Source organism: Enhydra lutris, unplaced genomic scaffold (genome assembly GCF_002288905.1).
Source record: "Enhydra lutris kenyoni isolate GAN:26980312 unplaced genomic scaffold, ASM228890v2 scaffoldscaffold9, whole genome shotgun sequence".
NCBI classification, from domain to species: Eukaryota; Metazoa; Chordata; class Mammalia; order Carnivora; family Mustelidae; genus Enhydra; species Enhydra lutris.
In genome coordinates, this window is record NW_019154093.1 from 30783714 (window position 1) to 30807948 (window position 24235).

At 50.1% G+C, this 24235-nt stretch overlaps 1 protein-coding gene across 3 annotated transcripts in view; it reads right to left on the bottom strand.

Moving 5' to 3' along the window:
* LOC111143130 (KN motif and ankyrin repeat domains 4) overlaps positions 1 to 20377 on the bottom strand; it is a 69979-nt gene extending 49602 nt beyond the window's left edge. For all 3 annotated transcript variants that reach the window (XM_022496626.1, XM_022496625.1, XM_022496623.1), the window contains exon 1: positions 20146 to 20377. The gene's annotated coding sequence lies outside the window, so the exon portion shown is untranslated. The remainder of the gene's footprint in view (positions 1 to 20145) is intronic.
* Positions 20378 to 24235: the final 3858 nt, after the last annotated feature.

The window sequence follows — 24235 nt, forward strand, 5'->3', positions numbered from 1 at the left end:
GCTAGGAAGCAGCAGTACCGGAGTTCAAATCAAGGTGTGTGTACCTCTAGAGAGCAAGCTCGTGACCCCAGTGTTCTCTGCCTTTAAGATTCTAGTTCTGTAGCTGTCTATGAAGCAAGTTGCCAATGGAGCTTAAATAGAAAAGGAAAGAACCAGATAGAAGGATTTAGCAAATGAAAGACTCTTCATATTAAACTGTATCACCAGCCATGCTCCTTAAATATCAGATGATTGTTGAAAATATAAACCACATTGTTTGGTCACGCAGTAGGTCTAGACATAAAATAAATTTATTTGCAAAGGAATAAGCTAAGGAATGCTGTGACTTTCTAATTAACTTAAAATTATTTAATCAATATGACATAATTACTTTTCAGATAATCTTTGAAAGTTCTAAGGAGTCTTGAGGTGTTTAATTGCTTTTTAACTCGATAGCAGTGGTCAAGTTACACAGATACCAGTTTTAGAGAAAATGCTCTTTGCAGATCTATCACTCTGTCAAAATCTACATTAGAAAGACATATTTTCAAGCTAGATACAAGGGTTTGCTTTTTTTTTTTTTAAGATTTTTATTTATTTATTTGACAGAGACACAGAGAGAGAGGGAACACAAGCAGGGGGAGTGGGAGAGGGAGAAGCAGGCTTCCTGATGAGCAGGGAGCCGGATGCGATGCGGGGCTCCATCCAGGACCCTGGGATCATGACCTGAGCTGAAGGCAGCCGCTTAACAACCGAGACACCCAGGCACCCAGATACAAGGGTCTTTTATTACAAATTAAACTTCTCTGCTGTTCACCTGGGCATGGTGAAGGGGAGTGGGCGCACATTGTGGGTGTTGCAGTGCCTGATGTAGGAATGTATGGGTCTTGCCTCATACAACTTGAGAGATGTACATCCCTGTTGATGGGCCAGTTCCTCCCAAAGCAGGGAGATGGCTGATGCCAGTGACTCTGTGAGGATTCAATCCAGCCCAGATTTCCTCTAATGGCTCCAACAGCTATACACCCCAAGCCATCTTGGGCTAAGACCTGAGCCAGGAGTTTGTCTGGATCCCACTCAGATCTGCTCTCTCTACTCCGAAGAAGCCCTGAACTGAAAATCATAAATGCGCAGGGAACAAACAATAGATACAAAGTCAGAATCTCTTGGGGGCAGGGCTCTGCATTGTAACCAGCCCTCGAGGTGATTTTTTTTTTTTTAAGATTTTATTTATTTATTTGACAGAGAGAGATCACAAGCAGGCAGAGAGGCAGGCAGAGAGAGAGGAGGAAGCAGGCTCCCTGCTGAGCAGAGAGCCCGATGCGGGGCTCGATCCCAGGACCCTGAGATCATGACTCGAGCCGAAGGCAGCGGCTTAACCCACTGAGCCACCCAGGCGCCCCACCTCGAGGTGATTTTGATGTGCACTAGAGTTGACAAGTCCTGCTCTCACCTAGTCTGAAAAACATTTTGTGAACCGTAGTTCAACGCATCTCAAGCTGTATTGTATATGTGTTTCTCCAGATCTTGTTAAATGCAGATGCTGATTCAGTAGGTGTGGGGAGGGGCCTGAAGACCTGCATTTCCACCTCCCTCTCGGGAGATGCTGATGCTGCTGGTCCCAGGAACAAGGAGCTGGGCATGTGATGGGGGGGCGGTCTGTGTGGTTGGGAAGGGATGGCAGGGGAGCCCAACAGACTTTGGCATGATTCCCAGCTCCCATGCTTATAAGCTTGGTGACCTTGACCATGTCACTGTACCTCTTTTAGCCAGTTTCCTTCAGCTCTGAAAGGGTATAAAATAGTACTCTCCACTCTGTAAGGCTGTCCAGGTGGCAACATGCCTAACAGAGCACTTAGCATGTAGAAAACACTCCAACAGAAACTGTGGTTGCTTTTGTTTTTGAGGGAAGGAAGCAACTAGTAAGTGCTTAATAATTGCTCATTGTTATTATTTATTGAGGGGCCTGTGGTATGGTAGGCACTGAGTCAGGCAGTGCACCACTATCTCTTCCTTCTCCCAAACACTCCATGCGCATGATCAGGTGTTATTTGCTCTGGTTTGCAGATCAGGAAGCCAAAGCCCAGAAGAGTTTTCATCACTGGGTCCAAGTCACAAAAAAAGCGAATGGCAGAGCTCGGGTTGAACGTAGGTCTACCCGCCTAAGTTTCTAACCACCCAGGCTGCGGCATGCTTCTGGCCATGCTCGTCTGCAAGGGCTGAGTCAAGGGAAGGGTGATGGGCCATAACTCAGGGCTCCGCAAGGAGGTACAGTGCCGGACTGGGCTGCAGAGGCGGAGAACAGGCAGGGGCGAACGGAGCCCTCGAAGCGGGGATGCTGACCCACAGAGGGACGTCAGGCTTGAGAAGATGTGGGCATGCAGCAAGCGATCAGGAACAGGGTCTAACAGAGACGAGGACGGTCTCCCTGGTGCCTCATACAGGGCCGACCCATAGCAGTGCTCCTCCAAGTTCTAGTCATGGAATGAAATGAATCGATGGATTAATAGATTCATGGAGATTTTCAAGGCAGCGACTGATTTGAAATTGGTGGGCAGGATGTGTTGGAGTGGGAGAGAGCTTTTCACTTCTGGACTTTCCTTCTTTAAAAAGGGAGCAGTTTAAAATAGAAGAACAACAGGAATATTTCCCTTGGAGCGTAGCCAGAGCACACAATGCCTCCTTTTCTTCCCAGGGCAGAAGGCGTTTGGGGCCCAGCCCTGCAGCGGGTGTGTGCAGCACGGAGCCCGCCCCCCCAACACCCTTACCCACTTGTGCTCTGGAGCGCAGAACCCCCTGCCAGCCAAGCCCAACACACATGCCTCCTTCCCCACAGCCTGCTGCCGGCCTCTAACCCCCCTCCCCCGGGGCCAAAGTGAGGCCCTCTTGGCCGAGTCTCCCCACTACTGTCTGGAGGCAAGAGACAGTAGAGACAGATGCCTCCTCAATCATCCTGTCACCTTCGTGGGGGGCGGGGGGGAGCAGGGCATGAAGTGAAGGAATCCAGCAGCTCTGGGGAAGCGAGGGGAGCCCTGCTGTTCAGAGACCGGCCTCTACAGATGCTGTTCGGTTGGCCATTCATCAGAAATCCTTGTTCAGGCACAGGGTTAGGTTCTGGGGATCCACGGATGAATGAGACAGGGCATAAAGATCCCTTAAGAAACTCACAATCCAAAATGGGAGGCAGAGACCTAAACAAGGCCATTGGGTGTCCCAGAGGTGGGCGAAGGCATTCCGGGGGACCGCAAGACCGCTGCCATCGTGGCATTCGAGCTGGGCTTTGAAGGATGAATAAAAGCCTGCCAGGATGACCGAGGAAGCAGCCCTCTAGCTCAGACATGAAAATATGTATGGGGGGCTTGGGGAACGGCCAACAGTCCAGGCCCAGGGTGCAGGGCGGGGGGGGGGAGGGTAAGAGGAGGGGAAGGCAGGGCTGGAGGTCAGCTCACTGATTCTGCAGAGAGCAGGAAAGCCGAGAAGGTTCTTCGGCAGGGCAGGAACCAGATGAAAGCTGGGAGTTGGAGACAACTCCTGCAGCAGTGAGAGGGGTGGGGAGGTGTCGTGTCTGGGGCAGTGTCCCCAGAGCCCGGTCCCTTAGCGGACAGTAAGTATTTACGGAATGAACAAATGACCTTGAGAGGGAAGAGCGTAGCAGATCTGACAAGAAGTCTGGCCAGACCGAATGCTTTTCACTAACTGCTCTTTTATGTGTTTTTTTTTTTCTTTTAAGAGAGCAGCAGCTTTTCTTCTCCTTTATTGAACCATCACAAATGTATATAATCTGAGATCACAGGCATAATTACATAATGCCTTACATTGTTGGCAGTTTCCTGAATGTTTGTTCTGTCTCCCAGAGTAACTCTGTCGTCTCCCTGACAGCCAGGGTGCTGCCTCTTCTGCTGTCCGTGCATTGCGTAGCCGTACCTACTGTGTGCTCAGCACACAGTAGGTACTGGGAAGCAGAACCGTGAAACAGAATCACAGAGCGTAAGAGCTAGACAGGCTCTTGTAATTAACTGGTCCAACTCTCTCGTTGTACTGATGGCGAGGTTAAGACCCAGGGAAAGGAAACAGGCCCCTATCTAAAGAGATGGTCACATTCCTGCTTCTAGGCCCCAAAGCTTTCAAGTGCTAACACTAAGGGCTAAGGCACGGACCCTGAAATAAGTCAGCGATGAGCTGGGGTGACAGCAGGGTAAATAGAACAGTAGCACACGAACAATCCAGCCACAGAAGAACGAGTCTGTCTATGTAGATGGTATTCAGCTCGCAGCGCCTACTAAGCATAGCCCGCTGTTGGAACTGCTAGAGGCAGGAGAGTTTAGGATTAAGAATGTGGACTGGGAAGGTGGGGTGCCCAGGTGGGTCGGTTGGTTAGGTGTCTGCTTTCAGCTCAGGTCATGATCCCAGGGTCCTGGGATGGACTCCCGCATCCAGTTCCCCTGCTCAGTGGGAAGCCTGCTTCTCCCTTTCCTCTGCCCCTCCCACTTGTGCTCTTTCTTCAATCAGTCAATCTATCAATCTTTAAAATAGAAAGAAGAAGAATGTGGATTTGGAGGAAGGTGGATGCAAGTCCGAATCCCAGCTCTGCCACTTACCAGTTGTGTGTTTAGCAAGTTCCCTAACCGCCCCCCACCCCAGCCATGGTGGCCACATATCTGTAAAATAGGAAAAACACAATTTCCTACTTACCAGGTTGTACAGATTCATTGGGATAAGTATATAAAATGTCTGTCACCATAGCTGCTGTGGGAACTGAACAGGGATGAATGAGAGAGAAAGAAAGAAAGAAAACGGCAGGAGTTGGCAACCTGTGGGATTCACTGGTTTCCACCCTTTGTTTGCTGAACACTCACTCTGTCCAAGCGTGGGATCAGGGAGGAGATGCAGGTGCCAGCAGCCCCTGCATCTCAACCCCCGAGTCAGGAAGATCAGGAGGGAAAAGAGATTTGGTAGTAGGGGGATGGGTGTTCATCCTTGGGCATGCCACATGCCTAACTAGGGGTTCATACACAGAGCGGGGGGGTTCACCTGGGAGAGCGTGGCCCAGCAGACAGTGGAAAAGGTGAGCCCAAGATGGGAGACAGACCTGAAGATTGGAGGGGCAGACTCACATGTGGGGAGCAAGAGCGTGCAGAGGTGGCGTGTGAGCAAAACTCTTGAAAAAAGTCACATGTGGGGAGCTGACGGGGAAGAAAAACCGGGGTGGCTTGCGGCTCAGAGATCCAAAGTGGGTACATCGTGAGGAAACCAGGGAGCCTGGGCTCAGTTTCAGAGGACAAGGGAAGATGCCAGCGGTTGACAAGATGGTAGAAGCAGCAGGTGAGGCTACTCTTTGCTGCTTCGGTGGAATCCAGGAGAGAAATGGGCAGCAGCTCAAAGAAGGGGCAAGGTGGGCTCCGAGGAAAGGGAGTACGTCTGCAGACCCCAGGGGTGTTGGGGGGAGGCAGCCAGGAGGAGGAATGGACCGAGATGCAAGAAGGGAGGGCACATAAGCACCGACATATACTCTAGGCACAGCTAACACAGGCAGCAGAGCTGAGTTCCATCTGCCCCACAACCAGAGCTGCAAGGCGATTTTATTAGTCATGTTCTGCAACGAAGAAGGGAGGCCCAGAGAGGCTAAGTAACCCACCCAAGTTAGCGCTGGGTGGTGCTGAGCCCACAGCCAGGAGACTGTTTCTGGAGGTGGAGGGGGGAGGTTTTTCAAGCTGGGCTCTGGCAAGGGAGAGGAGAGCAAAGATGGGGAGAAAGGATGAGGTGGGGGTGAGAGTTCAGAGTTCAAGCCACATGACCTCCACCTTCCCAGTAAGGCAGGAAACAGACCACGGACTAAGGGGGAGGACCGACGAATGGATCTGGAGCCAGAGGACAGCAGACGGAGCAAGTTACAACAGTCACGGAGGAGACTGGATGAGAGAGAACGCAGATGAACATGAGGGAGGCCAAGCAGCAGCAGAGGTCAAAGGGAATAGGTTTAAAAATGAATTCCTCAGTCCCAAAGCAGCATCAGAGGGGTGGGACAGTAAAGTTTAATCTAGGGTTGGGGTTTACACAAGTAAAAGGTGTTAGGAGAGAGACTATAGAGAGGAAGGGGAACAGAGTGTGGCTGTAGTTTAGTGCCAGAAGGGGAAGGAGAGAAGTGAAAAAGTTAAAGTAGGTATCAGAAGGGAATGCCTCCAAAGACAGGATTGGTAGCCCCCCCGCACCCCCTTCCATACTGAGAAGGGCTGACATCCCCCCCTGGCAAGAGGGCGCCCCAACAAAGGGCAGGCACAGGTCACAGATTCCCTATCAGACATACCTTCCAATCCACATACCTGGCTTCAGGAATTTTCCTGCAGCTGAATAAATAAAACTGAGTCCAGAGAAAATGTCCTACGCAAAACTTGAATGCATCTGTTAATGGACTGCTTGGCATTTTAATGTTACTCAGCACTGAAAAAAGAATTTTAAATTCTACTGTGAAAAACTATAATTGACGCCCCCCCCTCCCTCCAATTCCAGCCTAAGAATGAAAGATGGAAGCGGGTTTGCTTTTTCTCAGTGGTTCCGGGGGTCTCTCTCGGCTGCTATCCAAGAAGCTATGGGGAGCACAGTCTGTAGCGTATTTCACACTCATCTTAACCTTTGAAGGAATCCTTGTCCCCATTTTATAGAGGAGTAAACTAAGGTTAAGAGGGGCACAGTGGAGATTCAAAGCAAGCTCTTCCTATTTGGCAGTGTTTTCCAGTACAGACTCTCTTTACACAGGCATAGAGGTGGTATAAGGACTTTCAATACTCAAGACAGAGCATTAGGAGAAAAACAGCAGAATAGAATGTAAACTCTCATTTTTACGAAAAAAATGTCTATACAGATAGACGGATAGACAGATACCTAGATCTATATAAGGATATAGTTACAGCTCATAAACATACAGTGCCACGTCTAAAATAATACTCTCTAAATGATCTCACATACCCTAACCACCAATTCTTTTTTTTCTTTTTTAAGATTTTATTTATTGATTTGAGAGAGAGAGAGCACAAGCAGGGGGAGCAGCAGGCAGAGGGAGAGGGAGAAGCAGGCTCCCCACTGAGCAGGGAGCTGGATGTGGGGCTTGATCCCAGCACCCTAGGTTATAACTTGAGCCGAAGACAGATGCTTAACCAACTGAGCCACCCAGGCACCTCATCCTTTTTTTTTTTTTTAAATAGGCTCCATCCCCAAAGCGTGGCTTGAACTCACAACTCTGAGATCAAGAGTCAGATACTCTACTGACTGACCCAGCCAGGCACCCCCTTAATCACCAATTCTTAACAGTTCAGTTTTCTCCATCATATATTTCTATATTATTGTAAATGTTTGCCACTCACTGGCATGATTTTTTGCCCCACTGGCATGATTTTTAAAATAATTTTTAATAAAAAATTTCCCAGTAGGGTTTATTGAACCTTTCAAATTGCAAAGACTACCCCCCCACACACACGCACAGTAAAAATTATTTTAAAAATGGGAGAAGTGGGGCGCCTGGGTGGCTCAGTGGGTTAAGCCTCTGTCTTCGGCTCAGGTCCTAATCCCAGAGTCCTGGGCTCGAGTCCCGCATCGGGCTCTCTGCTCAGCAGGGAGCCTACTTCTCCCCCTCACCTCTCTCTCTCTCTGCCTCTCTGCCTACTTGTGATCTCTGTCTGTCAAATAAATAAGTAAAATCTCTAAAAAAAAAAATGGGAAAAGAAAAAGTTCTCTTTTCCCTGAGTTTCTTTATCAATTTAAAAAAACACACACCTTTCACCTTGTCCTTCAAGAGTCCAATTTTTTAAGCTTAAAAGGTTAATAAAGTAAGGTAGTAGCATCTACAGTGCAATAAATATTTGCCAAGGACAGGTGTGTTGGTCCTTCCAGCAAAGACTCCAGATGCTGTGGTTGAATCAAGTGGTCAGAATGACTCACTGCAGGGCCCCAACATCTCTCTCTTTTCGGGTGTCTGCTCCCATGCTTCACTTATTTTTTTTTTTTAAGATTTTGTTTATTTATTTGACAGACAGAGATCACAAGTAGACAGAGAGAGGGGGGGAAGCAGGCTCCCTGCTGAGTAGAGAGCCCAATGCGGGAGCTCAATCCCAGGATCCTGAGATCATGACCTGAGCGGAAGGCAGAGGCTTTAATCCACTGAGCCACCCAGGCGCCCCCCATGCTTCATTTCTGACGGTTTCCCCTCCCGAGCCATCACACATCAAGCATCTCGTTGCCCCCATCTAACCGCTCCCTCATAATTAAAATGTTCCCGGGTAGTAAAATTCATTCCCTCATCTGATGAAGGAATTACAACGTTAATGGTATAGAATTTTCTTTCTTTTCCCTTGTCATGAATTAGTGCTTCAGCAGGAGCTTTCTGAACACACTGTATGAACTTGAGAGTGAGCTGTGTGGTGACGAGACTGGACAAGCTGGTTGGCCAGTGGGTGTCAGCCCGCAGCTCTGCACAGCCGTGATCTCCTGAATGTCACCGCTCACTCAATGCGGGGCTGGTGTTGCCAGACTGGACTTTTTCCAAAGAAGCAGGAATGTGGATTTATGTAAAATCTGATTTTTAAAATGTTGACTTAAGGGGCGCCTGGGTGGCTCAGTGGGTTAAGCCGCTGCCTTCGGCTCAGGTCATGATCTCAGAGTCCTGGGATCGAGCCCCACATCGGGCTCTCTGCTCAGCGGGGAGCCTGCTTCCTCCTCTCTCTCTGCCTGCCTCTCTGCCTGCTTGTGATCTCTCTGTCAAATAAATAAATAAAATCTTTATAAAAAAATAAAAAATAAATAAATAAAATGTTGACTTAAATCTTCTTTCTTTTTTTAAATACTGTGGATAAATAAAACCCACATGCAAACCCGGTGCTGCCCGCCAGCCCACCAGTTAGGTAGGCCCTGATGTGACCTCAGCCCACCCTGTCCTGTCCTTCAAGGATCTGCTTAAATTGTACCAACTCTTCCTAACCCTAAATACTAATCTCAGCTAATACTGCTCATCCTTCAAGGCTTTCTTCCAAACGCTACTTTGCCTCCATTGCATTTCCACTGATTTTGGCATTCCTCACATTCTGCCTCTCATTTCCTTTATTTCCGCGTGTTTAAGTCTGGCTGCTAGGTCATAAATTGGTAAAAAGGAAGGGTGTGTGTGTGCGTGTGTGTGTGCGTGTATGTGCATGTGTGTGCGTGTGCATGTGTGTGAGAGAGAGAGACACACACACACAGAGTGAGTTATGACTTTGGTACTATTACCCTCATTTTACAGGAGGGAAAACCAAAACACAGTGAGTAAGTGATCACCCTGAGCTTTCTGTATACACTGTCGCTCTGCCCATCTCCTACACCACCTTCTACACCTCCCTCTGCTCCTGCTGTCTAGCACCCTCCTCCTTTCTTCTCCTTCTGGTAACTTCTACTCAATCCGTTAAGACAGTGTTACCTGCAGGCATAGTCTCTTCTCCACACGCCAGTCAGGACTGGTCTCTCTCACCACACTTCTGCGCTCCCAGAGCGCCCCGTAAGAACATCCGTCAGACGTGCTCATCAGTCTGTGTAACGGGCTATCTGATTCTTTGTTTCCTCTCTTGTGCTGTAACCTCCCTACCTAGCAGAGTCCCTGGCCCAGGGTAAGTGGGCAGTCAGTTATCTACTAGATGGCAGGAAGAAATGACGGAGGGAGGGAGGGAGGGAGGGGAGAGGGAAGGAGAAAAGAAGGGATAGTAACAGCCCACAGGCAATCAACAAATGTGAGGTATAATGAACTACATGGTTCCAGGCCCCACTTCTGGGCTGAAATGGATGCTGGCTCCTTTGTAGCCCAAAAGCAGATGCACAGGAAGGCTCCAGCTGTATTCCCTCCCTCCCCACCACAGTGGCAGGTTGCTGCTTGGTTTCAAGGTCCCAGGAACCAGTATTCACCTCTGCTCTTTGCTCCTGGTCTCCGGCCCTAAGGAGAGTGATCTTCGGCAACAGTTAGACCCCGCTTTGGAAGGAGAACTTCAGTTATGGTGGATGGCGGTGGGGACAAGCCTTCCCCAGAGGACGGCAGGAGGGCACGCTGGAGAAGCTCACAGCAGGCCGGTTCGAGGAGAAGGGCCGACCCCAGCTCTCACTGCCCAGGACAGACAATGAAGAAGGGAGGACTCTCTCGCAGAGAACTCTGGAAGTGAGGCTCTCTGTTGGGGATTGCTAGAAAAATCCTCTGACACTGCCCCTCCACCGGACCCTTCCTCATTCACAGACCAGCAAGCTGGGCCAGGATGCTCCTGCGCCTAGACCCTTTCCCAGACCCAGGCTGCAGAGAACCATCTTTGTCTCAGGGGAAACTGTGCAGAGAATCTGGCCTGGGTTGATGTTCTCAAAAGCCTAACTGCCCTCTCAAAGGAGAAGTTTACCACACCCACTGACACCCGCTGGGAGATCGATGGGGTAGGGAAAACCGGTCTCTTCACCACCACTCCACCAAAGTCAAGCCAGGGTGGGAAGCCAAGGATGCCATCCCTCCAGGGGATTCAGAACCTCTGAGAACAGACCTAGAAGTCCAGAGATCTGGGGAAAGATGGCGGGATCCATCCTCCTCCAGAGCAGGCACAATATTCCCAGGTCCCCTCTGACCCAGACTCCATGTTCAAAGAGCTGGGATGGAGGAGCAAGGTCCCCCCTGCTTCCCCCTCCTTCTCCCTCTTTGTCTTCCATTTTCTCCCCAGTGACCCACCCAGAACCTTGTCCCAACCCCCAGGTGCTTTCAGTCCCCACCTCCGGGATAACTCAGAATTCCAGGCTCTCATTGACCCCCCTGGCAGGCCCAGCTTCCCCAGGTACTTCACCTCAGTAAGTTCTCCATGAACTAGTAAGACAGGATCTTTTGCCCTAGTTTACAGACAAGAAAATAAAGTTCAAAACCATTTTATAATTAGAAAGAAGAAAAAAATCTTCAAAGGAGACCACAGTACTTAAATAAACAAAATACTTAAAAATAAAAAATAAAAAAAAGAAACACACAAAACTAATAAGAACCAGGACTTCAGCGAGAGAACTGACCAAATAATCTACTGCCTGAGAAAGAAAGAAAAAAGCTAATTTCATTGAATATTTATTATATGCCCAGCGCTGTATGTGCATTATCTCCTTTCCTCCTTGGGGGAACCCTATAATGCAATCTCTCATTATCCCCATTTCACAGATGAGAAATGGAGGGACAGGGAGGTGGTGTGACTTCCCCAAAGCCCTGGGCATTGCCTTCTTCCACACTGGGCCACGGTGGTGAGCTACCAGGCTCCCCTTCGGGCAACGTGTTAGCGTTTTAACGACAGCTCTCTAGAGAAGACAAAGTCATCCAAAGGAATGACTCGAATGCCAGGAATTTCGGGCCTCAGTCCTGCCCGTGGGCAGGCTTCTCAGGGAAGGAGTCTTTTGGCACCAGCAGCCATCCCCCGAAGGCGGCCACCCACAGCCCTGGCTGACACAGTGCTCCATTCAGCAGCTGGCAAAGCCGAGGACTTGGGGGTAGAATGCGAGAGAAGACTAGTCAGAGAAGGCCAGCCCTGAGGCAGGCTACAGGAGTGGGGCAAATAAGCAACTGCACGAGACCGTAATACCAGCTGCTCGCGGGCTCCACACATGTCCCCTCACCCGAAAATATCAGCCTGCTTAACAGTGGGGCAGAGAAACACGTTCCGTGTTAGTGTTAGAGCCGGGAGGTAAGCGAGTGCAAGAGGCCTAGATTCCCACCCCAGCTCACTCCCTGGGCCACGAGAGCTTAATACCTGCCCTTGCTGGTCCACGTCTATAAGATGAGAGGGGTGGTCTGGGCAACCAGTGAGGTTTCGTAGAGATAAGTTCTAGGTGATGGGACCTAGAACAGGGGCCAAGCAGGGTCCTGCAAAGGGAATCGAAGGGCACCGTTCATTTGCTTTGAACAAGGGTCTCCTGAACCGGACTCCAAGACAGATACTGCACTGAGCCCTGGGATGGGGAGAGTGAGCTTAAAGCCAGAGGGGACAGCCTCGCAAGTAATGCTCATGAATTCTCCCCAGAGGCAGAGGTGACCCTACGAGGACTGACGCTTGCTGCCCACAGGCCAGGTTTGAGGGGTTCAGGGAAGCCCTTCTAGAAAAGCCTAGGACACAGGCGCCATCACCCAGTGTAAACAGAGGCTGGAGACACCCAACTGGAAAGAACTATCCAAAACAGCACTGAAGCACTAGAAAGAACGCATGCAAATTTAAGAAGGAGGCATCATTACCTCCACTTCACAGATAGAAACAGGCTCAGCATGGTCTTAGCCAGGTGGCAGAGCTGGTGTGAGAACCCAGTTCCACTTGCCTTACAGCTTTTGCTCTCTGTTTTTATCCCCCCTCACTAGTGTAGCGTGTGTGCCTGGGAGAGGAATAAGGGTGGATGGAGAGGGGGAAGGGAGGAGGTGTGAGAATAGGAAAAAGGCTGGCAAGAAGGATGGGGAAGACAGAGATGGGTAGTAAGCACTTTCTTACTGAAACAAAATGGCAGCCAAGGTTTTTTCCCAAACAGACTCCTCTGTGGTTGTGTATAATGATTTTTAAGAGCACTGGGTTCTGGAATTAGCCAAATCTGGGCTGAGCTCCTGGCTCAACCATTTAATCCCCCTGTGTCCTACAGCAAGTATTTAACCTCTTAGAGCCTCATTTTACTCACCCAATACAATGGGAATAATAATAGTCGCGCCACATTGGGCAGTTGGCAAAGATGGAGTCAGTGCTGTATTGAAAGGGCTTGGCACGGATCTGGCACCTGTTAAACATTCAGTAAACCATAGCGAATCACCAACCACTAGTCTAACGTGCTCCAGCGGGCTCTCCTCTCTCCAGGCTTCCTCCTCAAAATCGACATATGGCCAGTCCCGCCCACATCCTCACTGACTCCCTCCTTCCTCCTGTCTGCTTCCTGTGCATTCCCTCCATTTCAGGGCCCACTTCAAAGCCTCTTCTCCCAGTGCTCCTCCTCCTTCCTAGGATTCAAGCTTGCATTTGCTCGAGTGGCTCATCAGTTAGTCTTAGCTACTACACAAGCTCCTGAACCTCTCAAGAACACAATTGTCCATTCTGTGTTGTTTCAGCAGACTGGTCTGCATGGATGGACCAAGCAATCGACCTATGGGCTGGTGGGTTTGTGGGCTGATAGGAATCACCTAACCAGTTGCCCGTGTGCACCTGTAATTTGTAAATTAACCTCTGGATATACGTCAAAACCTTCTACCCAAACTACAAATTATGCACTCTTGCAAATTTGCCGAACTATTAAATGAAATTTACTACTGCTCGAGAATGTCTTGCACTAATTAGACAGAGACAGATGAGTATATGAAAGATTAGGGTGAAGGGAGGGTGGGAAAGTGGAAACTATAGCTTACTGACTTCCTGTCAGAGGGTCTTAACCCTTTTTGTGCCACGGACCCCTTTAGTGGACCAATGAAGCCAATGGATCCTTTCTTAAGAACATTTTCAAATACATAAAATGCATAGCTTGACTACAAAGAAAGCAAATTACATTGAAATATAATTATCAAAAATTTTTTAAAAATGAATAGTAATACAGTAATATACATTCTTTATTAATGCATTAAATAACAAGCTTTAGTACCAGTATAATAACAGCTGTAATTTCAAAGCTGCAATGGGGATAAATCATAGTTCAAGTTATTGCAGTGGCTAAAATGTGATATGAAAAGATTTATGATTTCTACTGGTGACAACCTCCCAGATACTGCAAATACACTATGGTTTGTTGCCTACATTCACAGTCAATGAAAATGCTAAACAAAGATGTTATTTTAGGGACACCTGGGTGGCTCAGTGGGTTAAGCCGCTGCCTTCGGCTCAGGTCATGATCCCAGCGTCCTGGGATCGAGTCCCACATCGGGCTCCTTGCTCAGCAGGGAGCCTGCTTCTCCCTCTGCCTCTGCCTGCTACTCTATCTGCCTGTGCTCACTCTCGCGCGCTCTCTCTCTCTCTCTCTGACAAATAAATAAATAAAATCTTTAAAAAAAAAAAAAGATGTTATTTTATTCTCCTAACCATGTTCACAAACTGAATTCTACATGAGAGTTGCTTGGGGCCGTTAACCCCAAGTTAAGAATCTCTGTTAGGTCCTTACAATTCAGTCAGTATTGTACTGGGCATATCCTGGAGTTCCAGCTCATGTCCTCCTCGAGGTATCTCCACCCACACAGCCCTTCCTGCCACAAAAGGTCTCGTTCTGTAGGCTTGACCCTCCTCTGCGCTCCTCTCCCATCTGACTGGCCCGGGGAGGATGCCTGCCCTGGCAGCAACCCATGGCCAGGGTGGCCAGAGACCAGCCACAACACGGCCTAGAGGGCGAGCCTCTGCGTCCAGAGAACTGAGCTCACATGACCAGGATCCTCTCCGGCACCTGTACTGAGTGACAAAGGAGAGGTTCCTGGGATAGTAGGCTGAGCGGGGTGGCCCAGGCAGGTGCCGTGTTTGAGCCCATGGCACCTGCTGCGCTGGTGGGATGGTCTCGAACCCAGAACCTTCTCCACCCTGCCTCGAGGCCTGCCTCCACCCTTTCAGGCCTGTTGGTAACTGTCACGGCTGCATTTTACCACTCCTCCCCCTCTTCATTCGAATCAGCTTTAGGGAGTCTCTGTTTCCTGTATCAGAAGAGCTTTAAGTCGGCACTAACAGTAGCATTTCACAGATGAGAGAGCTGAATGAAGTTCTGTAAACCCCGGGCATTTGCTCAGGCTCACGGGGCTGGCACATGGTGAAGCCACGGCCCCTGTCTTCCCCTCCTCCCTCTTCCCTTGAGGAGCAGAGAGGGGACGGCCTTTACTATTTATTTATTTATTTAAAATCATGCGAATGATACCTGAAAACAGTCTCTTACAAAACTTCAACATGCGGGCACCTGGGTGGCTCAGCCACTGCCTTCGGCTCAGGTCATAATCTCAGGGTCCTGGGATCGAGTCCCGCATCCGGCTCTCTGCTCGGCAGGGAGCCTGCTTCCCTCTCTCTCTCTCTGCCTGCCTCTCTGCCTGCTTGTGATCTCTGTCAAATAAATAAAATCTTAAAAAAAAAAAAAAAAACTTCAACATGCCTGTTAAAACGTCCCTCCTTCCCCACACGCTCGGTATCGTGCCTAATAAATGCAGACCCCGACCACACTAGGCTGTACTCAGCCACCACCCAAGTTGACGTTCCTGGTCTTTGAAGTCCGTCCCCAGGAGTGGGAGGGCCGCGCCAGGCAAGGCAGAAGGGAGTGGGATGGTGAGAACCGCCAGGAGCTCAGCACCTGGAAATGCTCAGCGCTGCCGCCTGGTACCCTGCTAGGAAAATCAAAGTCGATTTCACGGAGAGCCGGCATCTCTGGCTTCTGGGCAAAAACTACGCCATGGAGGGAAATCGGCACCAAAGGCTCCCCTTTATCTTTGCATGGAGCCAACTCTCCCCATCGCCATGTTTGTGTGCCCCCTCGTCACTTGACGTCAGAGCCACAGACTATTCATACATACCAAAGGAGACCACAAAGGATGCTTCCACACAGAGTGGGGGAAGCCACAGCCATCTTAAAAATATAAGTAAGTCCAGCCAATAAGTTTTACTTGCTTTGGGGGAAAAATAATGGAGGGAGGGGAGATGGGAATTCACGTGTTCTCCCACAGTGCCTGTGTCCCCAGAAAGCTGTGTGTGGGGCAGGGCCCAGGCCCCAGGGCCCAGACGAGACAGGGAGACATTCCTTTTTGAAAATATGCTTCTTTCCTTTGGAGAAGGAACGTTCAGCCAGCTTCTCAGACACCACCAATCTATAACTGCCTGCATATCACATTAACCATCTCCTTGAAATCCTGGGGCAGCATTTATTTTATCCAGGAAACTGCGACAGGCCTATTGTTAGCAGGAGGGCCCCTCGTCTTTCCTTTACTCCTACTCTGAAATATTACCCGTGTAGACTGGAAACTGCTCACAGAAGGCGTGTCTTAGTCTAAACTCTGGGTCTGGGAGATTAGCATGCTGAGGCACAGAGAGGTTAGGGATCTAGCTGTAAATCACACAGCGGATGGGCAGCACATCTAGGCTCCTAGCCGGGTGTGCCCTAGTCCCCAAGCCCACGCCTCGTCCCACCAACTACTGAAGAGCAGCACAAAGTGGTTGACTGGGTGATTTCCACAGAGACAGTTCTGCAGATCTCCGTTTCTCATTGATTAGTTGACTTGCCCTGGGCAAGTCACTTAACCGCTCTGAGTCCCATTTTCCTCATGTGTACATGTGGGGTGATGACTGTCACTATCTTGAGGATTACTGAGAGGATTACCTTAGCCAGGGCTCGACACCCATGCGCCCAATTATCATAATGTACCGGTCCCGTTTCCCACGCGGAAGTGAGCAGATCTGCCGTCTGAGATGCAATCACTGTATCTGCACAGCTGCCAGAGATAGGCAGGACAAGATGGCTATCAAGCCCATTTTACAGTTAAGAAAATTCGTTCCTCCTCAGAGATGACAGAGATCTTCCGTAAGATCTGAGTTTTAAAAAGTGAGTGCATTGTCAGCATGAAGAAGTCCTAACTGTCCTCCCCCGCACCCCTTCGAAGGCTTGTTTGGGTTGAGTTAGAATGAGTTACTTCTGCCTTGTCCCCAGCAGAGCGGCATCCTGCATCCCTGCCTCCCATGCTGGGATCCGTCCTTACAAGCTGGCATCCGCACAGTGCCTGGTACAGAGCAGAGACAGCGCGTGTGGATGAGTGAGTGAATTACTGAATGAAGAGCCTGATCCACGGATAAGAACCTACTGGTTGGCCCAAAAACCTGGAGTAGGGGTTTGGGGGCAGAAAGCAAGAGGCAGGCTGGCCAGAGTTCCAAAGGCGGGAACGAAGGAGCCCATTCACTCCATCCATTCCCAGAGCCTGCCCTGTAGGGAAGAAGCCTATAACAAGACCAAGAGCCCCCCGGACCCAGAGTGTTGCCATACCTGGCCCCCACGACTCAATGCAGGGCCCAGAAGTTACCTGTGAAGTGCACGTGACCCTCCTCCAGCTAAAACAGATGTAATAACATCGCCAGCGAGGGGCAGCAAACAGGCCAGGGAGATGGCCCATTCGTCTTCCTAATTGTCAACTCTGCCCATAATAAGATTTTTCTCCCTGTCACACCTTAGGCTGCTACTGAACTGAAGCAAAACCAAAATATCCATCTTCCAGCCATGAACAGTGGCCTTCACAAGGTGCCGGGGATGAAAGGAAGCTACTTGGCTTGGAGAAGCAGTGAGAGCTGGAAGGAGCCCCAGAGTCAGGAGCTGGGGGTTGGGAGGTGTTGGGGGGAGTTTTGGGGGGCGGTACAGCATGCTGTTAACCAGCTGGAGGTGCTTACACAGTTACCGCACCTCCCTGGGCCTCTGCTTCCTGTAAACTTAAAGTCCAAAGTTCTGGAAATGGGGCCAGTGGGTGACCGGAGGGCTGTAAATCATGTGGTATTATATACAAGATATTTTAGATTATATGCACTTGGAAGAATGTATGGTATCCACAGGGCTGGTTTTTTTTTTTTTTTTAAGATTTTATTTATTATTTAACAGAGAGAGACACAGTGAGAGAGGGAACACAGGCAGGGGGAGTGGGAGAGGGAGAAGCAGGCTTCCTTCCCCCTGAGCAGGGAGCCAGACACAGGGCTAGATCTGAGTACCCTGGGATCAGGACCTGAGCTGAAGGCAGACGCTTGATGACTGAGCCACCCAGGTGCCCCGGTATCCACAGTTTTATCAATCTCCAAGATAGATGTAATGCTTCCCCCTCCCTAAAAATAAAGTTAAGAAACACCCGCCTAGACCGTTATCATCCAATAAGCATTTATCGAGCACTTTCAATGTCTCCTCCTCTGTGCTGGGTACTTGAGACATACATAGGTGAAGAGGAAAAAGAAATATGTTTTTGTGATGCTCAGTGCAGTTGAGGCTCCCTGGACAGACACACATCCAGGGAGCTTTGGAAACAGAGAAGAGGCAACACTGGACTCTGGTCAGGAAAGGCCTTCCAACATGGCACTGATGCTGGTGGTGGAAACTTTAACTGATGTTAAAAACTTTAATTGATGTTGAAAGCTGGGTGTACATTTACTGGGTGCCCACGGAGGAAGAGTATCTTAGACAAAGGATAGTGTGTGCAAAGGCAGCCTGTGTTCTAGGAAATGCCTGAAATGCAGCCATGAGTAAAACACAGAGGGTGCTCATGGAGAGGGGGTTGCGGTGGCTGGGAGATGGCTGGAAGAAACAGGGCTGGAAAGTCAGTGGGTCCCAGATAACCAAATGCCGCGTAAGCCATCCTAAAGAATTTTACACTATAGGCTGTGAGTTCATTCTAGCTTTAAAGTCTTAAGATGAGCCACCCCACCCAGCGGGGGAGACTCCAACTGCCCATTATCATGGCTGAGAAAGGAAACTACTGATCTACTGATTGGCCCAGGCGATGGGATGCCATTTGGGCCCCTGGTCATCATGTGATACAGTCTTTCAGTCCTTCTAATGGTCTCTGCTGCTTGCCTCAGAGTGCTTTCTTGTCCTGTTCTTTCTGACCGGAAGGCTCATTCCACTCTCTTCAACTGGTTAGCTCCTACCAGCCTTTCAACAGAGCAACTACGAAGCCTAACAGAGCAACTACGAAGCCTAACACAGACTCTCATAGTACCTTCTCCCTCCCTTTGGAAAGAAGTCAGCACTACCTGTAATTCTCTATTTGAGTGATTTGATGCATGTGGGTCTTGGCCACTGGACTGCACACTCCATGAGTCCAGACAGTGCGTGTTTTCATTTCTCTACCCCGCTATCTTGTTTAGTGCCTGCAGAGAGCAAGTATTTGTTCCCTGAGCCACCCCTGAGCTGAGCCATCCTTGGACCCTGAGCCATCCCTCATTTCCTTTCACATTTCCCAGAACTCACACTATGGTCCAGCGAGTTGGAGTTTCAGACATGGGCAGGAGGACTGGATTTGAAAAGGGACATGAGAGTGCACTCTGCTGCCATTCCAAGTGTAGCTCTGTGTTCTTCTGTGTCATGTCTTGGAAGTTTCTAAAGAACCCACATTTGGTTTTACCCAGGCAGGTTTTGTGTTTAATTCAAGATGCTTTCTCCCCAGTCCTCAAGCTGGTCACTGGCTGCATCTGACCGTCCCCAGATGCTACTTGTTCCATAGGACTGCCCAGGCTTCAGGGGGTCATCCTCAGGAGGGGGGCAATCTCCTCCTCCTTCTCCTGCAAAATGCCTCTTCCTGGCCCTCCCCACCTGCACCGTAGGTCTCTAGAGAACTGAAACCGCCAGTTCTCAACAGCCCTGGCAGAGCCTCAGGGCAAGCGCTTATTAGACCTCGTGTAGGGGCCACGAGACTCAACTTTCCAACTCCCAGACTATGTCACTATGTCACTCTGCAGGGACAAAGTACTTGGGGTCAAAGGTTTGACCTTAAGGGAGAGATGAGAAAGTGGGAATCTCACCAAGTGGCACGCAGGCTCAAGGAAAGTGCCCTAGGCTGCCAGCGCACGCGGCTCCCCAGGGCGGCCGTGCCTCCACCCAAGGTTGTAGCTCTACGCGAGTTCTGGAAAGTTCAGCCAGAAGCCGAGGGATATCAGGGTAGACGCGGGCAGGAAGACTGGATTGGCAGGAGGGGGGCAGCTTTTACTAAAGATTGCAGACCAAGAGCTCGACCAGCTCGTTGTGGGAGCGGGTGCAGGGCGCCCAGTCCCGCCATCTGCATCCCGGACCGCAGCGCCCCGCTGGGAAGCGCTGGGCGGGGGCTGCACCACGGGAGAGGCAAGGACAACGCGGCCTCCCCCTCCCCACGGGTCTCCTCCCTCCCCAGCACCAGGGCTCGGGGAGCGGGTCGGGGCGGAAGGGGAGCGGGGCCCGCCCCTGGGTAGCCCGCGCAGCCCCCGCAGCCCCCGCAGCCCCCGCAACCCCCTCCTCGCGCTGTCGCCGACCCCAGGCAGGGGCGCCTGGTCGGCCCAAGCTGCCGCAGCCTCTGTCTTAAGGGGAGACGGGGACGCGGCGCGGGGAGGGGGCGAGGCGGGCGGCGGGAGCGGAGAAGAGTGGCGGAGCGCCGGGACCAAGACCCGGGTCGCCTGGGGCAAGGTGCTGGCACGCCCCACTCCATGCGCCGTGAGGACTGGGAGTCGCAGAGCGCCTTACCTTGGCGCGCCGCAGAAGTCGGGAGGGAGGCGGCCGGCTGTGCCTGGGGCCGGCGCACACCCCGGCTTCGGGGCGCACGCAGCCTCCGGGTGCACGGTCCCCGTCCGGAGCGCGCACCCCCGGGCTGGCGCACTCCGGTCGCCCGGGGCGCGCACACCCTCGGACGCCCTCTCGCCGGCGGCCTGGGCCTGGGCCCGGGGCGCACACCCTGCGGGGCACACCCACCGCGGCTGATGCGGGACTGGCCAGGCGCGGCCGGCGTCGCCGGCTGCCAACACCACCCGAGTCCCCGCCTTCGCTAGGGGGAAAAAAAAAAAAAAAAGACTCCTGACGCGGCGCGGGCTTTGGTGTGTAGGAAGGGGCAGCATTGCGAAACCGAGGGGGAGGGTCTTAGCCTTGATAAGCTCAAAAGGCCTTGGACAGAGTTGGGGAGAAAAACTTTTTGTAAAGAGACCGGGAAACGCCGACTCTATATAGCGCTCTGCAGATTTCCAAAGTGCTCTCCCGTACATTTCTCACTTCGTCCTCACAAGCACAGTAACTAACTGTTGGGCCATTTCTAGCCTCATCTTATAGATGGGGAGACAAGCTCACACAAGGTAATGCTTGCCCGAGCCGCCATCAGACCCCAGTCTTGGTAACAGCATCCTGGGTACAGTGAAGTCTTGCACATCCCTAGCGGGATTTTCTCATTGCAGAGGTGGGAGAGCGAGGGTGGGGATGGCTGTAACTGAACTCATATCACCCTTAAGTCATTACTTTTCCCCTTTGCTTCTTCCTCCACAGCCATTGCTTTAGCCCCACTCGGGAGTACGGTCTTTCACGTCACACGCCCATCACCCATAGTGCTTTTTATCAGTTCAAACCGTTTACATTTCAGTCATCAATCTTGAATGACCCGTGCACGAAATGCTGTGTGTCGTACACAGTCAAACTAGGGGGAAAGAGCTGATCCTACTCCATTTTACAGATGACAACAAACGGGTATGGGCAGGGTTGAATGTAGGGCCTGTGGGACTCCAGGCCCCGGCTCTCACTCACTTTACACTGCTTTCAAAGGGCCAGTTGGCACAAGGGAAAACTTAACCAAAGGGCTTGGGTTTTTTTACATGGAGACCCTGAAGGGGGAGATAATTTGGGGCAAAGGACAGTTCTGGGACTTTCATTTCCCCATTTTGATAGAAACATGATTATTAAAAAGATATGCTTCTACTAGGGCTCCACTAGGAGCAAATTAATAGCCCTAGAGCAACAAGAAGGGGCAACAGAGTCTTGGCCTCCATACTGGCAGGTAGCAGGGGGTAGTGGGAACTGTGGTAAGCTTGAAGGCAGCTCCAGGCTCCTGCCCAAGTGAAGTGGCTGTCGCTACTCAGCTCTAGTAGGTTGTTGCCAGTCAGGGTATTACCCTTAGAGATAAAACTGCCCATGACCTATCAGCCAAAGTGGGTGTATTTGGGAGTAGCAGAGAATTTCAACCCAGGGCAAGCAAGCCAGAGCAAAACCATAGGCAAATCCAACAAAGGAGAGAAACATTATTTTACAGAGAAGAAGGAAGTTCGGATGGGTTGTTTTGAACAAACATCGGGTAGAGAGAAGGAAGAGTTCAGCATGATAATGGGTTTTCAGTGGCTGAGTTGCAGGGGCAGTCTGTCTCTTGTAGGAGATGCAATGTACATCTTTCCCTTTGGGGGACTGTAACTGATGCTTTTTTCCTGCTGAGATTCTTCTGTTAGGGGTCAGTCATTGACAGTTTTTCCTATAATTGACACTGAGTGGTATGGCTCCTCCTATCAGGCTCCCACCACAGCCTCCCCTTCTAGCATCCTGAATCCACTTTAGTGAGGTTTCTCTTTATTTTCATGAGGGCGAGGAGTTCACATGGTCAGATCATCTCATTTTTAAAGAGTAGCTGTCCCTCGGATATGTGAGTGAAGTCTCTCATTTTGGTGATAACTCATTTTAAAAATGCTAAACACTTGAAGTCTATGTCAGTGTTGTTCAAGCCAAATGAAATGAGTTTGTGAACCTGATCTAGCCCATGGAACAGGGGATGTGCCTTTGAGTTTAGGGGCAATTCACACTTTCATTTAGGCCTCCTGATGTCCCTATGGGATGGACCCAGCATGGATTACTACTTATGTGTAAGTAACCCCCCAGTTCAGGAGGCTTCCACGACTAGCTCAAAGTTGCACCAGCTAATTGGTAAAGTTGGAACTGAACCCAGCCTTCTGACTCCTGGTCCTGGTGCCTTTTTCCTCTGCATCCTCCAGACTCATTAAAAATCTGTTTCTTGGTTTCTGGGCATTGTGAGCCAAGTTAGGCATAGGACTGGCACTGAGGTGTGGAGACATAGCACCTTTCCTGGGAAGATGAAGCGGGAGTGCCAGACTGCTGTCCTCGAAAGCTCAGTCTGATGACTCAGAAACGAAGCTGTATCTTGAGGGTAAAGCTGAGTCAGAGGAAGCAAGGTCTGACCTGGGGCAGCCAGGGCTTCTGAATTCCCAGATTAGTGTATCAAGAAACAGGATGAAAAGTGGCCTAACCAAATAGACGTACCAGTTAGCCACCTACCGCGCCCCTAGCCCCCACCGCCCCAAAAAAACCAGGAGACACAGACACAGAGATACTGGCTAGGAAACTGCCTATTTTTCCATAATAGGGGAGCAACAAGAGTTAGACTGAAAAATGGACCCCTTGTGTGGTTCTGGAAAGAGAGGACCCCTTGTGGGCAGCAGGTCTTCTAGAATCTACGGTTTGGGCATCTCCAGTGCAAGACCCAGCCTGGGCCTTTCAGCCAGAGTGAGTCTAAAGCTGATTGAGAATGACTGAGCACAGCACTGCTGCATCCTGAACCTCTGTAATCAAAGGACTGAGTAGCAGGCAGAGAATGGAAGGCCTCCTTGCTCCCCCCCACTTGCTGGATTAACAATTATTCACCATCTATGGTGTGCCAGGCGCTGAGTCAAGCCATTTACACTCACGGTCTCATCAGGTCTCACAATAAAACTGTCGAATGGCCATTATTCTCCCATCAAGGTTAACAGTGGTTTTTGCCTGAGGACGCACAACTAGTTGATTGGGGAGGTGGGGTTCGAATTTGGGTCTTAGTGGCTCCGAAGACTGAGCCCCCTGTAACTGAGAGTTTAGAGGTCACTGCTAACATGGAGATGTGTTGTTCCGATCCTGCTTCAAGCAAACACTGCCTAGCTGTGAGAGTGTGGTTCACTAACACTTCCACAGTGTGGTGAGCTCCTCCTGCAGGCTCTACCCCAGTCAGTGGTGTGTTGATACTATTTGATAACCAGCTTTCGGGGTGGGGCGGGGAATAGGTACGTGGATACAGTCAATTCTCATTATTCCCAGTAGTCCTATAAAGTAGCCACAAATGCTGAAATTGCTAATACAGAACCATTGCTCCCAGAGGGAAGTATAGGATTAGGTTCTCGTAAGCCACTGGGCCCATTTTCATGAACTGGCCAATATATAACTTTGTTTCGTGTTTTTCATTAAAAACTATATATATATATACATTATATTTTCTTTTATTTATTTTTAAAGTTCTTACTTAAAGTTCAGTTAGTTAACATACAGTGTAATATTAGTTTCAGGTGTTCAGTATAGTGACCCATGACCCAGTGCTCATCACAACAAGTGCACTCCTGAATACCCATCGTGTATATTGTTGATTCGTTAACATTGAACTGATGGCCAACAGCACTATAATTCACACCTGAACGAGGGTTATTTAACACATATATTTTCTACGTAAGGCACATCGCAGCCTCCTGGCGTTTAGAACACTAGGTAGGTAGCACTTCCATGCTATGCTTTGGGGCTATTTTAAATAGTAAAATCACCTGCAAAAAAGCACAAAAATGTAAAAAAGCACTGCTTAATAGGCTACAAAAAGGACAATTGTTTAGAGCATGAGAGCTGACACAAGAAGGCAGAGGATGACCTTGCTTAACCTCAGCTACGAACACACACAAAATTTTCACCACTCTGCACATGTCCACAAAGACTACGAAAGTGCTACAGGAATTGACGTTGGGGTTACAAGAAAATGTTAGCAAGTTAGAGACTTTGCCAA